At 36.0% G+C, this 14,027-nt stretch overlaps 1 long non-coding RNA gene across 1 annotated transcript; it reads left to right on the plus strand.

Moving 5' to 3' along the window:
* The first annotated feature begins 77 nt into the window (after nucleotides 1-77).
* Nucleotides 78-12,745, plus strand: LOC128026374 (uncharacterized). The gene is made up of 3 exons (XR_008186412.1): nucleotides 78-464; nucleotides 2,468-2,532; nucleotides 11,935-12,745. It is a non-coding gene; the product is annotated as an uncharacterized LOC128026374 (long non-coding RNA).
* The last annotated feature ends 1,282 nt before the right edge of the window (nucleotides 12,746-14,027 follow it).

Genomic DNA, 14,027 nt, shown 5'->3' on the forward strand with positions numbered 1-14,027 from the left:
AACAAATCAAATGCTTTGTTCAATAGCAAGCTTAACAGTAACGTTAGGGCCATTTTCTGGAAGAGAAACCCACTTGGACAGGTAAGTTAACATTATGTGTGCCATTTTAATGTTTGTACATTTGTCCATATGACGTTATAAGGGGTTTACCACATCTTTCTCACCCATGTTATGGTTCATATTCTGTGTTCAGTTTGACAAGGATCAAGAGACCAAGGACCAGGTGGTGAAGGCTGAACCAACAGACCAGACAGCTCTCCCACAGCCAGCCTCTGAACCTGCTCTACAGTCTGAATAGCCCGGGTGAAGTTAAACTCTCCTTTGCTGGTGACCCAGATGGCTGAGAACATGTTAGGCTGGTACCCTGGAAGCTAAGAGGAAAGTGGCAAAGGAGCTCGCAGGCGAGACTGATGATTGCAGAGGAGCTGAAACCCACAGAGAACATGGGTCTCAATGAACACAAGGTGAGGATTGTATGGAAATCCAGCTGGTTTATTGCTGTTATGTAATAAGTCTGATAATATACATTTTCCTTTTTCATGGGATGATGAAACATTTAGTTGGTGCTGTGGTCTAAGTTACCGAATAACTTTATCCAGAGCAGACTTATCTCGGTTATGTGGCTTGGGAAAGGGTAAAAAAATACACACCGTCACCCAGCCTCTCGGGATACCTAGTGTCGGAGTTGCATGTACCCCCATGCACACCGTTTGACCATTTTAACTTAAAATGACAAGAAAAAAACATAAATACTCCACTTTTCTTGGAAATAGGCTCATTTTACAACTCCCCCAGAGTTAAACAGTTGAGTATTATATTTTTTGGAATCCATCCAGCCAATCTTCGGGTCGGGGGGTCCCACTTTTAGCATAGCTTAGCATAATGACAAAACCATTTGCATCTCTCTCAAAAAAATGATAAAACTCAACTAAAGTACTTGACTTTTATTTTTTTATTGGAGGGATTAACTATTTTGATAATAGTAATTCCTCATATAAAACATATGTTGGTTCCAGTTTAATACATGTGAAGATTATTTACCTTTTCTATTTTTTATTTTACTTTATAATAGGGCTGTGCGATATGGACAAAAAAAACCTATCACGATTTTTTGAAAAATTTTGCGATTTTGATTTTAATCACGATTTTGACACACACAGACATGCTTTACAGTCATAAATGCATTCAGTATAAATTTGAAACATATTTCCAAAAGAAAACCAATGAGAGATTTATCAAAAAGTTGTAACATGCCTCTAGAACAGACAAAATAAGTCAAAATAATAACTAAGTAAAGATGTCAAACAAAGACATACGGCAAAAAAATAAAATAAAACCTGTGTCCAAGGTTTTTTTGGTTTGTTTTTTTGCCATGCATTGATCATAGAGCTCATTGTAGCGGTGCTTCAGGTGTTGAAATAGATTTGTTATACATTATACAGGTTCACACGTACTCCGTTTGCAGTGCGTATACAGTATGTGTATGCGGTGCAGAAGCAGCAGCGAGAGTGCATTATTGTAACGCGAAAGCACATTAAAATAATGCTCGAGCGCGAATCTCTCTGCTCGCACGGATATTTCTTTTGCTCTGTCACAAAACCAGACGCGAGTGCTCCGATACACGCTGCTTTCGCCCAGAGAGAGTGTGCGCACTTAAAATGTGTCTCCTCTCGCTAAAACTGTATCCTGTGCACTCACAACTCTCTCTATGCTCATATGCTAGATATTAATTATTTTTGCACCTTTCCATATCTAACATTTTCCGTTCACATCTTCGGAAAAAATATGCATCACAGACAGAGTGTGTGAACCTGGCATTAGGCTTATGCCCAGTCTGTTTTGTTCTCGCACTCCACTTAGGTGCGCTGCATTCTGAATGGATCGGATAGCATACTGCAGGAGGTCGGGACCGCGGAAAATCGTGCTATAAAGCGATTTAGAAATTGCGCTCGCTCAAATCGTGATTTTATTATGATTTCGATTAATTGCACAGCCCTACTTTATAAACTCGGCAAAAATAACAAACTATTCCATTTGACAATGAATGAAAATTCAAAAATCATGACCCATCTCTAAATTCAGTAATTGTACTGCGAGTCAGAATAATTAAACTCAGTCTTTTGCCAAAGGTTTGTGCCAAAATCACACTTGATAGCAGTCCGTTTTACAAGTGGTTTTAAGATTTTGTTGATCACATTTACAGAGCACCTTGAACCCTTTTAATACTTAACCCCTTAATGTTTCTGCATTAGAAGCATTAATAGAGGCAAAGTTTGTTCATGCTCAATTTTCATTCAAGCTCCAAACTGCAATTATTGTTAAGCGGCAACCTAATGGCTCTGCTCTGGCGATGCTGTGAGGGTAGGAGGCAAAGTTGCCATTGTGTGTAAATTGAAAACAAATCAATGTGGCCACCACTTATATGTTGGAATTTTTACAAGAATGAAACATCTGATCTATTTTTCAGATCAAGGCCTGGTGAGAGCCACTACAGAGGATCATAGCCATCATTGGAATTCTGAAAGGACGTGGGTGAATATCAATCTGCCAAATGAACATTCACATCTGTATATTAATAATGATTATATATGAACTTGTTTGTTTGTTACTGGAAAGAACTTAGCTTCTATTGCTTTTGACTGAAGGACTTGACCGTGTTTTAAGCCTATGTGCATTTTCTAGATGTTGAGCATGAACAGTACTTTAAAACAATGATTTACTGGGTGACTTTTATGGCGTTTTTCCATTACCAGTATCAGCTTTGGTCGTGCTCCATTTTCCATTGCAGATCATACCCAGAGATAGTACCCCTCGATGCAGATGGTCGTCATAGCAAGGCCACACACAACTGCCGCGACGTAATGTTCAATGCGACACACACACCTGCGACCCACATACAGCTGTCTCTTGATTTAAGTTAAAACCTTTCAGCATTACTCAGAATGTAAAGACAGGTACTTAAAGGTGCTCTAAGCGATGCCGGGAGTCGTAACTTCTTGTTGACGTTCGAATTATTGTCAAACAAAATGGAGGCTAGCTAGATCCTCCCTCCTCCTCCTCGCACTAATCCCCCAAACCCCACCCCCAAATCTTTCTTGGTACTTATTGGCTGGAACAGTTTGTTATGTTTCGTGGTGCGGGTGAGCCCAGTTTGTTTTTCTTGTTGTTTGTGGAGCCTGTGGTGTCTAGAAAGACCGCGTTTTTTTACAGTGTGTTCAGGGGACAGGCAGCTAGCGGATAGTGAGGAGATGTTTGCTGGATGTGACAAAAAATGTTTTGGCCTAAAAAACGTGTGACATCACTTAGAGCACCTTTAATTAATATAACATTTAATTTAACTAAAACAAATATAAAAAAACATGTCTAAGTCTTCATCAACACGTCATACTCCTGGAAAAGACCCACATAAAGCTAATATTTTAAAATGATTAATATCCACATCACTGCTGTATTTTTCAGATGTAAGATCAAATTTAGGGGAACAAGCCTGCATCCCAATGTGCACACTATCCATCCTAAATAGTATATAAGAAAATACAGTATATATTTTTTGTACAATAGTTGTTTTTACAGAACATCTCTGCAGTGAATGTTTTTGTTTAAATAATTCCAAGGATATGAAGTAGATTATTATTTTAACGTTATTGCATTGCATTTCTACGTAGGCCGATTTTTGATTCTTTTGACTTTTTTTATTCCGATGCGAGTGATGTACCGTTTTTACACACTTATCTCATTAAAAGGGGAAAAGTCTGTCCATCTTAATTTCTGAAAATGTGTAACATTTGAGACCCCAGCTCGGTCACATTCATATTTCATTAATGCTAATTACATAACTTGCAGTTCAGAAAGGAGTTACTGTGCATTCACACCAGACGCGACTTGTGCGAATAAAGGCCAATTTATACTTCTGCGTCGGGTGCGCGTAGTAGGTACGGCGTAGCATACGCATTGACGTGTACCATACGTCGTACCCTTCACCATACCCTGACGCACACCTCCTCAAAAATGTAACTACCCGTCGCAATGACGCGGACTGCAAGATCTGTGATTGGTCGGCTTGGTAGTATCACGTTTCCTCCTACGCATTACCGGAATGATCTTCCGCACTCTGGACCGCCCGCCATTTTTAAATTCCGAAATTCAGTGAAGAGCCAACATGGAAATGGACCAAGTGACCGAGCGATTATTGAAAAAGTGAGGAAATACAGCCATCTGAATGACTCTTCTTCGGGAGATTACAAAGACTGCCAGATGGCAGCGAATTCAGTCGCCATTGTTCGTAGAAGCCTGCAAGGATCGAGTAATGTAAACACAGTGGAACCCGCCTCTTGTCAACTAACGTTTCGGCGGTGTAACTGCAGAGCAAAACAGACATATGCAGAAGTATAAATGCTCACGACGGCGTCGCCTACGTGCGTAGCATACGACATACACTACGGCGCATTATGCGTCGGTGCGTAGCCAAATGTGTCGTCCTAGTTTTTGATACGCGACGCGCCGATGCACGCAATACTATGCGTTGTCGGTGTGGGCGACATTGCAAGTATTGTACATTAATTCAAGTATATTATGTTTACAGAAGAAGAAAGTTTGAATACAATGGCTGTTGAAGAGGAAAAATTATGCGAGCTTATACGTATAACATACCACCGCCTATCTCTGCGCTGCCTTTGTTGCCGCCGATGTAAAATCAGCAATAAAATGCACTCCTCTTCAGTTGTCATTGTGATCTGAATATCACATGACCCGACTCTACTAATATCACCCGACTCTACTACCCCGTAGCGTGAGCGGTGTATTGCATACGCGCATCGCCCGTGACACTTGCGTCCACTGTTTAGACTATGAAAGGGAGCGAGTCGCTCGCATTGCTTGCTCGCGTTGACTATGTAACGGCCCTATATCGTGCTATTCGCGCGTAGTTGGATGCTTGAACATTTTGAGTTTAGACACTTCATTCGCGCGTGAAATGAACTTCACAACAGATGCGAATTCACGTCATGGGGGGGGCTTCTGCCGGTTGAGTTCACGCAGCATTTTCAACCACCATTTTATTTGGATAATTTTCAAAATATTACTGTTATCGTGTCATGAAATTTAGTTTTAAAAGTATTTCAGGCGAGAATGTAGTTGTTTTAAACTCAAATATGTGGTTTATTTATAAAGACAGCGTCTATTTAAAAATGTGTTTCGCCGATTTCGGAGACGAGCTCCACACGATCAGCGGCAGCTCAGTGATCATGTATCCGCTTAGGGCTGTTTCCCCTCGGCTAGACCTTCTGACATGTGCCGCTGGCTCTGATGTCTCTTTAGTGGTTCAAGATAAAATATAACTCATTTGGGGTAAATCTAATCTTTGGTCTTTATTCATTTAATCTAATGTTATATATACAAGCAAGATCCTTTTTATTCCTGTTTCTGTAAAAGTATGAAGAAGTATCATACAGCTCCGGGTATGCACATACAGCGATGATAAGTTTGTCCTCCATTGTTGTTTCGGATTTGCTACGTCGTAATCACGTCACTACTAGAGTAAGCTCCTGATTGTTTAACGAGGCGCGAAATTTTGCCAAAGTTCAGATTTTTCGACTCGTGAATTTCGCCCGACTTTGAACATTGAAATCACTCGCGCCAGACGCTCTATTCACGTCTGGTGTGAACGCACCATTAGAACTACCGCTTGAGGTGTAAGAAACACTGGGACATGCCATTATGTACAGTAATAGTACGATTTGATTAGACATTTGAACTTAAATTGAAGTGTTCAAGCCATTAAAGGGTTAGTTCACCCAAAAATGAAAATTCTTTCAGTAATTACTCACCCTCATGTTGTTCCAACCCCGTAAGACCTTCTCTCATCTTCGGAACACAAATTTAGATATTTTTGATTAAATCTGAGAGCTGGATCAATCCTCCATAGACTTCTATATGCTGGCCCAGAAAATGTATTAAAGCCATCGTTAATATAGTCCAAGTGACTACAGTGGCTCAATCTTAAGTTTATAAAGGTATGTGCGCTGGCTGAATTAACATCACTTTTATTCATATCTTTCACATCTACTGCAGTCAGATTCACCGTGTTCACTCTGAAAGGAATCACTCACATGACTTAACATTTTTCTTTCGAGGGGAAATATACATCTCAAATGGGGATCTGCACTGAATGGATGGGACATTGCTGTAAAATGTCAGAAAAATGTATGTATGTATTTAGTGAAAAAGTTGTTGATACAAATGCACTTAACATAGACCTTCCAGTTTGTGTACATTCAAAACACCATATACTAATATGGAATGTGTGGACATAAACTGTAATGTTGCTTGTAATTGCTGTCAAATAATGTTTATATTAAGTGAATCCCATGCACTATTAAGAAAAGTCTGTAGATATATTGGAGTTGCTTGTTATTACCGTCAAATTATGTTCATATAAGGTTAGTCTCATGCACTTATAACGAAGGTGTCTATAAATCAGAGTTGCTTATTATTACTGTCAAACAGTGGTTATATAAAGTAAACCCCATGCCGTAATGGAAAAAGTATGTACATATATTGGACAGTTGCTTGTAATTGCTGTCAAATATTGTTTACATAAAATAAACGTGTATTTTTACATATAATGGATAATTGCTTGTAATTACTGTCTATTAATGTTTATCTAAAGTGAACCCATACATTGAGTATATGTCATGTTGATATATTGGAAAGTTGCCTTTAATCACTATAATATATTGTTTATATAAAGTAAACCCTTGTACATTAATGGTAAAAGCATGTAAAGTTATCGGAGATGTGTTTATAATTACTGTCAGGTGTTGGTTATATAAGGTAAACCCCCATATATTAATTGTAAACGTATGTAGATATATAGATATATTGGGAAGTTGCTTATAATTACCATAATAAAAATGTTTTTATAAGGTAAAGCCCAATTCATTTAAGGTACAAATATGTAGAAATATTGGAGGGTTGCTTGTAATTACTACAAGTAATGTTTGTATAAAGTAAACCCCCATATTTAAATGGTACAAATATGTAGAAATATTGGAGAGTTACTTGTAATTACTGTCAAATAATGTTTATATAAAGTAAACTACCGTATTTAAATGGTAATAGGATTAAGAAATATTGTAGAGTTACTTGAAATTACTGTCAAATAATTTTTATATAAAGTAAACTACCGTATTTAAATGGTAATGGTATTTAGAAATATTGGAGAGTTACTTGTTATTACTGTCAAATAATGTTTATATAAAGTAAACCACCGTATTTAAATGGTAATAGTATTAAAAAAATATTGTAGAGTTACTTGAAATTACTGTCAAATAATGTTTATATAAAATAAACTACCGTATTTAAATGGTAATAATATTTAGAAATATTGGAGAGTTACTTGTAATTAATGTCAAGTAATGTTTATATAAAGTAAACCCCAGTATTTAAATGGTAAAAATATGTAGAAATATTGGAGAGTTGCTTGTTATTACCGTCAAATAATGTTTATATAAAGCAATAACAGTTAAAAATATGTTTCTTAAACTTAATATCACAAGATCTTATTTTTTTTTGTACAGGATATAACCAATATTTAACAGGAATTTACTATAAATAGATTGAATAATGACATAAAATAAAATTTTAAATCAATCAATATACTGGTATTGGTAAGGTAATTATACAACATTTTCTGTATGTTTTACAAAGAAAAGTCTTTGCTTTGACAAGGAGTTCTTGTAGATGGATTGGATTATCTTAAAAATATACCAAATAATACTGTATTAAAACAGAAGTCTTTGTTTTTATTATGTAATTTTAAGGTATTTCTGCAATATTTTTAAGTTTTTATACAGATTTATACATTCGTTTAACATTCAACAGAGATTTTTTTTATGAGATTTTTTTTCCTTTCTACAGCAGTTTGACTGTAAAAATACAAAAATTGTTTACGGTACATATCCGTATTCAAAAAACATAATTTTTCCGTAAAATTATTGAAGGTTTTTTACTGTAATTTGACGGTAAGTGGTTGGCAACTTTGCTGCCAGACATTTTACCGTTATTTTACGATTTTTTTTTTTACAGTGTACCCAAAGCCCTCTGCTCCCATTTGAGAGTTTTTGGAACACACAGTCTTTAATAGTTTCTTCAGCACACTGTCTCCTCCTTAAAAACGTTGTATTTAATAATCTGTAAAATACTTTTTTATTTTATTGATCATCAGTAGGTCCAGCAGCTGGTATATTTTTATTATTATTACTTGATTTTATGATTATTTTTTGTTTTATTATTGTATGTTAGGTTCATTTTATTTGAAAGTCGTAATATTTGCCAAGTATGGTAACCCATATTCGGAATTGGTGCTCTGCATTTAACCCACCCTTCGGGTTACAGGTCCAACTCTCTAAACATTAGGCCACAGCTGTGAACTGTATTTGTGTGTTTTGATATGAATATGAATTGACACATTTGTACATCTTGAAAATGTCAGTTGTATTTTTACTAGGGCCGGGACTTTAACGCGTTAATTGAGATTAATTATACAAAAAATAACGCGTTAACTAAGATTAATTAATTACAGGAAAAAAAAATCCCAAAAAATTGGATGAGTTTCGGCGGACCGATTATACTGGAGCACCAACTAGCGTTCGCATATCACCGCAGCACATCGAGTCTCAAGTATCAGCTAGCGTGGACTTTACACTTTATGTTGAACTATGTATTATTTTGTTGGTGCAACAGTTTATGTTGAACTCTTTATTCTTTTGGCCAAGGTTATTGAGAGTTGGACTTAGTATGTTATGGCCTCTGAAGCAACAGAGAGATGTTTTCTAATAGTCAGTGTTTCCAATGTTCTGAATGTAATTGACAGTATTGTGTTTTACTTAAAAATCACTTTACAGAAGGTTCCAGCACCTATAAGCTTCCTGAATTTCTGAAATGTACTATTTCTAAATTGTTTCTAAATATGCTATTGCTACACTTCATGGCAAAAATTGCACTGGTCTGCTAGACTTGGCTGAACAAAAATAAACAATATTTTGTTGCTTAAGCTTATGTAGTCAGTCATTATTCAATGGTATACTATAAATCCATGTGAAAAAAAATTACTTCTCACTGTTCCCAGGTCAAATATTTATATGCGATTAAAATGCGATTAATTTTGATTAATTAATTACAAAGCCTCTAATTAATTAGATTAATTTTTTTAATCGAGTCCCGGCCCTAATTTTTACACATTCTTGTACATTTAAATAAAATATTTTAAAATATATTTGTAAATGTGTTATTTGCATATAAAAATAAAATCTGTAATTTACAACAAAGTAGTTTCAAAATATGGTTGTATTAAGTCATTTTTCATAAAAAATACTGATCTTAATTAATATAAATAATTAACTCAACTGTTGGGTAACTTTTAACCCAACAGGATTTTAACCCAATGGGTTGGGTTGAAATAACCCATAGATGGGAAGGTGCTATACCAACCCATATTTGGGTTACAGGTCGGGTTATTTTTAACCCAACATTTTTTAGTGTGTATCAAACATATGAAAATATTGCTTATTACTTATAAAGCCCTGAATGGTTTAGCACCTCAGTATTTGAGTGAGCTCTTTTTACATTATAATCCTCTACGTCCACTATGTTCTCAAACTCAGGCAATTTGACTCAGGCAATTTGATAATACCTAGAATATCAAAATCAACTGCGGGCGGCAGATCCTTTTCCTATTTGCAGTGTTAATTTCGTTGACGAAGACTATGACGAAAAATATACGTCAACTAACCTTTTTCACGGATGAAAACGAAATAAAAACTAAATAAAAAGTCAGATATGATGACAAAAAAAGTGACAAAATATAACTGACACTTTAGTCAACGAATAAAAATGAGACGAAAAAACATGGGAGGGACGAATGGAGAAGAGATCCAATCAGAGCGAATCTTTGAGGGTAGGTTGATCTATGCAGAAGCAGCTGAGCCATTTTAAAAAGCTGGGGCAAATGCAAGCGCAACAGCTAAACAAACACAGCAGCAGTTACACAGAAAAGAGAACAAAGATGAGTTTGCAGAAATTCGCATAGTTTCGAGGACGTTTTCATAACAGTTAAGTTGTTTACACAGGGAACTACACTGCGACCTTTTGAAATGCCATTGCGACCCAAATTTTTATGGGGTCGTAAATGTATCACTGATTATTTTTGTACCTACTTATGTGTAATGCTATGTTTTAATATGAGCATTTATTAAAACAGAAATGTGTATTTTAAGAATACGTTTTAGAACGTGCTCCGAGCATTCAACACACCAAGTTGGCTTCAGTCCCGCGATGCGGGAAAGTTGAACTGAGCAGCTGGTTACTCGCGCAACACTGAACCAAGCTCTCCTTCAGGACGTTTGCGTCCTCCTGCACCTGAACGAACAAATACAAATCACATTTTAAATAAACATAAGAAAAAGAGCGAAAAGTGAAAGAGCTCAATTCAGCAGCGCGGTGTTCTGGTGTTCAGGGAGCAAGCAGAGACGCGTCTCTAAGTCTAATTGCTTTTGTACCGACAACAAATACATACTAAATATGTCGAAATACCCGTCTTGGAAGGTGTGTTCGAAAAAGTCTGTAGTTATGTCTTCAGTGAAAGTAAAGAGTTGGAAAGAAATCGGATGCGTATCTTTATAATGGATGCATTTGTCTCTTAAAGTGACCGCGCCTAATTTACTAGCTCTGCTGTCAGTGTCTTTAATGTATGAAAATGAAAGTAAATCACTCACTGCTCTTGATTGAATTACTTTGTAGTTTTAACAAGAATTTATCCAAAGTCAATCCAAAAATCAGATAGAATAGATTATATTGTTTTACTAGTGACTAAAAAATAATAATAATAAAAAAATTATTAGGGACCTGAGCATGTTTTGCTTAAGTGTTTCTTTCTTTAATTGCTAATGCAACCTTTTCACACCACAGACTGAACCAAATTAAGCATTGCATCAGACATTATCAAAATGAATTTGTTGTTCTGACACAGTTTAACCCCTGAGTTATTGTCATATTTTATTACCAATTTCTAAACTACAGCAAATAAACTGTGATATTGTAAGAAACGTTGAAGGTGTCTGAATACATTTTGGTTTGATTGTGTATTTTATTTTACAGTGTAGACTATGCAGTGCTATTTTAAATGAACAAAAACAAACTTAAAAAAATGTAAACTTTGTGTAAATAGCACAAATAAAGAAATAGAATGAACATACAATACAAATATAATATAGGTGTTTGTCTATTTCAATAATACTGTACTTCATCTTGAAAGAATGTCATATGCATTGTATATCATTCAGGATGAATGCATATCTTTTTCAGAGAGCATGTATATTTTTCATTGAGAGCAGGCCTTATGTTTATTTTATAAATACCATTCCATAACAGACTGATGGAAACATTTAGTCAAGTCAACTAAGTTGACTTTGTTCTACTAAAAAAAAACCAGACTAAGACTAAAAGACTTAAGACTAGACTAAGACTAAAACTATTATTGATATTTAGTCGACTAAAACTAGACTAAGACTAAAACATTTCAGATGACTAAAATGTGACTAAAACTAAATGGTGTGTTATTCAAAAGACTAAGACTAAGACTAAATCCGAATTTGCTGTTAAAATTAACACTGCCTATTTGGTGCCTAAACTCTGGAATAACCTACCTAACATTGTCCGGGAGGCAGACAATCTAGATTAAAGACCCATCTATTTAACCTGGTTTACACATAACATACTAAAATGCTTTTAATATCCAAATCCATTAAAGGATTTTTAGGCTGAATTAATTAGGTAAACCAGAACCGGGTACACTTCCCATAACACCCGATGTACTTGCTGCGTCATTAGAAGAATGGCATCTATGCTAATATTAGTCTGTTTCTCTCTTATTCCGAGGTCAACGTAGCCACCAGATCCAGTCTGTATCCAGATCAGAGGGTCACTGCAGTCACATGGATCCAGTACGTATCCAGACCAAAGGAAACATATGATTCTTCTGCACAATCTGACTTTGCTGGAGCCTGGAGTTGAACTGCTGGTTTCATCTGGTCAGAGGAGAACTGGCCCCCCAAATGAGCCTGGTTGTTCCCAAGGTTTTTTTCTCCATTCTGTCACTGATGGAGTTTCGGTTACTTGCCGCTGTTGCCTCTGGCTTGCTTAGCTGGGGTGACTTCATCTACAGCGATATCGTTGACTTGATTGCAAATAAATGCACAGACACTATTTAAACTGAACAGAGATGACATCACTGAATTCAATGATGAACTGCCTTTAAACCCCTTTGCGTGCAAACATCGCTGACGGCCCCAGTTTATTATTGTTTCACTTTCACAGCACATTAAACATCACTGTCTTACTTCATCTGGACAAACTGTGCATCAATGGAAAGTTTAAAGACTCAAGCTTCGATATTTGACCAATATTTTGATAAAACATTGTTGCAGTGACAGATATTTAGTGATTTATGTCAGGAGTGCAAAATAATAAATCCGTATTATGCCACATTTTGAATAGAAATTCACAACTCACTCATATTCAGTCACGCCAAGAGCGGTTTATTTGTGTTCACATAGACTCACTGAACAGCGTCAATAAGGATTTACAGACCAAAGATGCATATCTGCGGAGATATATGGATATATTTACTGATGTTTACTTCATATTTCTTCAGACAGAATCGTCATTTCTATTCATTTTCCACGGATTTACGCGATCAGATGATAAACAGTCTCTCCCAGCGATCTGTGTGTGCGTGCAGTAGTCACAGCTCGTGCGGTGTGTGACTCAGACTCTGATTGGGGCTTTCAAACGTCAATCTTAGAGTTTCATATCTGGACACCGCCCCATCGTGTCACATGCTTCCTGCACACTTCCTGGTAGTTATCTGGCCAAAACAACACTGAAACACCTCTGTACACACAAAATATCCGAATAATAAACCCGCGATTACGATAGTAAAGCTTGGTATGAGAATTTCTTGAGATCTGGGGCGTTTTTATAAAAAAAATCGAAAATGTACATCGGAAATGCTAACTTGTGCAGCGATGAAAAAGGCTACAAATAACATATTTTTACAACATTAAACTCCACCCCTGATCGCTAAAGGAAGTTATTATAAACACTCGATCGGGGTTTAAAGTGAGTTTTGAGTAAAAGTGTACTAATAATTTCATAAATTGTCAGATGTAGCTTGATGCTAACGATAGCACCAATGCTACTAATAGCAGGTGCTTTTCTTCTTCATAATGCATTTTTGTCTAAATAATTCACGTAAGGTCGTAAGAAAATGTTTTGTTGTATTTTTATGGTAAGACTTTTGATAAATAAGGGCTAAATGCAAAGAGAGACTGAAGTGAGATCGCTGCTTTGTTGCTTTGTAAAGCCTGAAAAACCACAATCAAGGCTAATAAAGGTGGAATAAAAACAAAAGAATAATGATAAAAGAATAATGCGGATAATGTGTCATACTTGGCGGAGGTGTGAAAGAACCGTTTGGTGAGAACAATACAATCATGATTCGGGCAGTTTTCAACAGTGAAACATACACATGTTTACATGTGAGATCTTACAGAGATGACAAGGGCCATGAATCAATCTGATTAGCCTTCTCTAAAAACACACATGACATGGCCTTAGAAAATATTTCATAAAATTCACAGTTTTACAGATTCGATTATGAAATTTTTTATGAAGTCTTGGAAGACTTGTGGCCTTAGCTACACTGTGTTTTCAAACTCATTTCCTACATCAACATTTTTTTAAATACATTTAAAACATATGTTTTTAATATTTTTGTTTTTATGTTTGATCTTATATATCTCTATTATCATAACAGTCTGAGTGATTCTGATTCCTGAACAGTAAACTTTAAAGTGTCAGCTTTGTGAACAAAGGTTGATTATGTATCTAGTCAGAAAGAATCATGAGCAGAAACCTTTTTATTTTGGGTATGTAATTTCGGTCTCCATGCCAAAAAAGGGGGGTTACTA

Source organism: Carassius gibelio, chromosome A2 (assembly GCF_023724105.1).
Source record: "Carassius gibelio isolate Cgi1373 ecotype wild population from Czech Republic chromosome A2, carGib1.2-hapl.c, whole genome shotgun sequence".
NCBI classification, from domain to species: Eukaryota; Metazoa; Chordata; class Actinopteri; order Cypriniformes; family Cyprinidae; genus Carassius; species Carassius gibelio.